Here is a 4820-nt window from a genome sequence, read left to right as displayed (position 1 = left end):
AAGAGTCGTGATCATATGCAGAGCTTAAATCATCTCCAGCCACAGCTTCAGCAAACATACAGGCAACAACCACACTGATTGTTAAAACAGAGAAGAAAAAAATACATATATCTGATCCTTCAAGGACTACAAGGATTACAGTTGAGAAAGACAGACACACCAGCCTAAAATATGATACCCTTGCAAGGCCACCTGACTTCTGAAGAATAAATCCAGCTTGAATGTCTTTATTTTTAATACAGGAATCCTCTGTGACTACCAAAACAAATGCAGGCCACTGATGAGACCACAGAAATCACCTTCATCTATTTCTCAATCTTTCACCATGTAATGCTATAATAGGATGACAACAGCAGGGTGAAAAGACTTTTCTTTGGCTACAGCAAATGAGAACAAGCCCAAATACAGCAGCCACAGATAAAGAAATAAAGGAAAAAGAGCTGCTCACCTTCAGAAGGCCTCAGAAAAGCAGAGATCTCCTCAATTCCACTGCCAACCCTTAAATGAGGTCTGGGAAGGGGTGGATTCTGGCTTCACCCCTTCCAGTCATTCAGCTGCATTGCATGCATCTGAGCTCCCTTGTGTTGGCCCTGCCTTCCCACCAGGTGCTCAATCACTGCTTCAGGCCATGACTTAGCATTTCCACTACACACCTGTTGTAGTGTTGTCCTTCAAAGGAAAAATTACTTGGGTCTGGGCACTGCCATCAAACACTATGGGACAAACCCATATCAGCCAAATTTTTAGTACAGCTAAAATTCATTCGACAAGTAGAACATCCATAATTTAGTGAAATGGCAATTGGAACACCATGGCAGTCTATCAGATGAAAATACAGTCCATCATGCATGTTTTTTTTTCTGACTAATAACCAACCTGCTCATGAACCCATTTTGTGGGCAAATAGATTTACCCCCAAAGAGAAGTTACAACTGTTTAGCACAGAAGTTGTTCATAAAACACTGAGAATTTCTCCAGGTTAAGCTGCTGTTTGGAGCTTAATCACTAACTAGAGGCTTGTACAAGCCATTCAGTTGAGAGGCACAGCTGTAATGGCTCACAGAATATTGTTACAGCCCAGCTGCACATAAATTAAACCCATTAGGCTTCAACGCGCTCAGCTATCATGAAAGTGCTTCTTATTTTTGAAAAGAGTTATGGTAAAATCAATCTCACTGAATGAGACTAAAACTCCAGAGCATTTTACATTCCTTAGTCTTTGGAAATGCAGTTTTCTATTATCTTTCCAAATGCAGCAGGAAGAGAAGAGGGGACATTAATATTATGAAGTGCAGCTCTACTCTGAAAATGTAAAAATAGCAACTTTATATTGAACAAATGTTCTCCCTGCTCTCAGTCACTGTGCTTGACTTTCACCTGATACAAATTAGCATAAAATTGCACAACACAAGAGCTATGGTATGAAACTATTGGTATACCAACAGCTGCTTATTCCTATTAGTGACTACGAACAAGCCCACTCATTCCCATGAGAATAAAATGGATTCTCTTTCAATGCACTCTATAACAGCTACTCTTAACTTTTTTCCAAACCAAGTTTCAATGCTACAGCTAACATATTTCATTGGGCAGAACAGGGTACTATGAGGATGCTACAATCAAATGTCAATTTCGTCCTGAAGCACTGAAAAGGAAATATGTCAGCTGCAGCTGATACAAAGATGCATCATACAGGTTTTAGCAACTTTAATGAAGCTTAACAATGTTTCCATCCACTGAGACTGTTTTGGATCTGGAAGGAGTACTAGCTGCCTTTCTAGAGAAGCATGTTCTAGTGCAAAAGGTAAGTCATGATTCACAAAACCAGGAAAAACACATGAAGAAGTAACACAGTGGTCAGGGAACTAAGCTAGGAGAATTCCAACCTTAACAATTGCTTTGATGTTTCATCTCCTGGCTGTATAATCATAGAATCATGGAATCACTCAGGTTGGAAAAGACCTCAAAAACCACTGAGTCCAACCATGACCTAACCATACTACCCTAACTAACAACCCTCCATTAAATCATGTCCCTGAGCACCACATCCAAACAGATTTTAAACACATCCGGGGATGGTGACTCAACTACCTCCCTGGGGAGCCTATTCCAGTGCTTAACAACCCCTTTTGTAAAGAAGTTTTCCCTAAAATCCAACCTAAACTTACCAGGGTGCAACTTGAGGCCATTTCCCCTTGTCCTGTCACCAGTGAGAAAAGACCAGCCCCACTCTCGCTGTAAGCACCTTTCAGATATTGAAAGAGAGCAATAAGGTCTCCCCTTAGCCTCCTTTTCCCCAGACTGACCATCCCCAGTTCCTTCAGTCTCTCCTCATAGGCCATATTCTCCAAGTCCATCATGAGCCTTGTTGCCCTTCTTTGGACCTGCTCCAGCACCTCCATGTCCTTTCTGTACTGAGGTGCCCAAAATTGAATACAGAACTCAAGGTGAGGCCTCACCAATGCCAAGTACAGGGGCAGGATGACTTCCATAGTCCTGCTCACCACTCCATTCCTGATACAAGGCAGGATGCCATTGGCCTTCTTGGCCACCTGGGTACACTGCTGGCTCATATTCAGCCAACTGTCCATCAGCACATCAAGGTCCCTTTCCATCAGGCAGCTTTCCAGCCACTCTTTCCCAAGCCTGTAGGGTTGCCTGGCGGACTTCACTCATGACTGGCAGCCAACCGAATTTTACTCCATTGACCACAACTCTTTTTGCCTGCCCATCCAGCCAATGTTTCACCCAGCAGAGTGTATGGCCATCCAAACCATGGGCAGCCAGCTTCTCCACGAGGATGTTGGGGACAGTGTCACAGGTCTTACTGAAGTCCAGATAGACCACACCAACAGCCTTACCCTCATCCACTAAGCAGGTCACCTTGTCATGGAATGAAATCAGGTTTGTCAGACAGGATCTACCATTCATAAACCCATGATGTAATCTGCAGAGACACTGCTGAGGGCAAAGAACAATACTCCTTCCTTTCAGATGTCTCTGCATAACGTTATGGCACGTTATTCCTGGCACACTGCATCTTGAAGTCCCAGCTTTAGATACTGTTGAAGCATGGCTTCTATACCATTTTCCACCTTATCTTTTTCTCTAGATTTAAGGCACTTCCCAAATTGCTGAGAAAAGAGTCTCTTACAGAATGTTATGCTAACTGGCATTATGGATTTTTCTCTTCCTTTTTCTTTCTTTTTAAACTAGATTAGAATGCACTGATCCAAAATCTACCAAAGAACAGCTGAAAGTGCTTACCCTCAGCAGATATATCTCGACTGCAGATCTGACATGCTTGCAGATACTTTCCTGAAGCATACAACAAGTAAAGCCTTTGGACAGGGGTTCAGGATGCCCTGAGCCCTTTTACCATGTCCTAGTATACATTTGCAGACATCTTTCAGCTTAGCTTCACCCAGGTAGTGTGTATTAGACCCCATTGTCAAACGCCTAAATCATCGTTGTGTAGGATTCACAGACAACAAGACTACAGTATTTTGTAGTCTGTTGTTATCATTCCAGATATCCTTACTTGTGCAGACATATTTGTTTTTAGCCAAATACCTTCTCCTTATACTTGTCCTGAAAGTTCTAGAAGATCTATGCATAGTATTTGGCAATTATGTTAAGTATGAAGGAAAATCACCAAAGAATCCAGAGAAAATGGGAGGAAATTTTTACATTATAGGCTCACCGGAGCCATCTGCTCAGCTAAATTACACACAGAAATTATTGATCTTCTTAAGGTCTCTTTATCCGTTACTTACTATTTTGTTTGTATACATCTATATGCAAACAACTCATTATTCTCTTGGGATGTGTAATTATTGGTTTGTCTATGAAATGGGAGGAAAATTTCTTTCTGAATGCACAGTAATCAAAACATCATTAACTCTGCTTTCTGTGGTTAAAGTGCACAGAAATTTTTTACTCTGTTCTCCTGCTTGTTTAGAAATATTTGTGTCAGCCAGCTGAAAATAAGCAAAACATTTTAAAAGCACCAAAGGCACCAATAGAGTTCATATATATTGGACAGTGTGCAACAATTTCTGGGAAACACAGAATGAAATCTAGGTATAAAAATAGATGTCATGCAGCCTGCACATGCAAAATTCTCAATAAGTAACAGTCCTTATTCCAATACATTACACAGAACTGTTTTCACCTTTGGTTATAGATAAAAGATGTGGATATATATCTGAGTTTGTGGACAACATATGGCTCATTAACTTGCATTAATCTTTACTGTGGTATTTTAAAGAACTGAGGCTTACACATCTGTCCATCTGTCAGATTCCTTTCTCATTCTCTTCTTATTAGCCTTTGAACCTCTTCATTGATGTCTGCAACACTGAAAAGATAAATTAAGAAAGATAATCAATTTCATGTTATGAAAATTGGTGGCCAATTAGAGGGAAGGGACCCACACTAGGGCCTCCTCTCAGGTGAAGACCTTTTTGAAGTCTGTCCCTTCATCATTTTCAAAGCCTGCTGGCTACTTAGGCTCCTGCATGCTAACCAGCTAGTCAGCACATATAGCCTAGAAGCAGCCAAGCCACGTGCTCCCATTTGCCTGATAAAACACGGCAGTGTGAAATACAGCAAAATGGCAACGTGGAAGACAAACGAGGGTGCTGAAAACACTAAGTGAATGGGAAAAGTGTTAAGAGAGAAAGGTCACAAATCCATCGATTAGCCTTTACTCATCCTAATGGCCACCACATTTATCTGACTGGTTTATAACTAAATGAAGCCATAGAGAAAAGCAAGACTATTATTAGTACGTTTATGTAATTTTGATGTGAACTGGT

This window comes from Lagopus muta, chromosome 14, assembly GCF_023343835.1.
Source record: "Lagopus muta isolate bLagMut1 chromosome 14, bLagMut1 primary, whole genome shotgun sequence".
NCBI lineage: Eukaryota > Metazoa > Chordata > Aves > Galliformes > Phasianidae > Lagopus > Lagopus muta.
The sequence above is the reverse complement of the archived record's forward strand: the minus strand, read 5'-3'. Positions refer to the sequence as shown.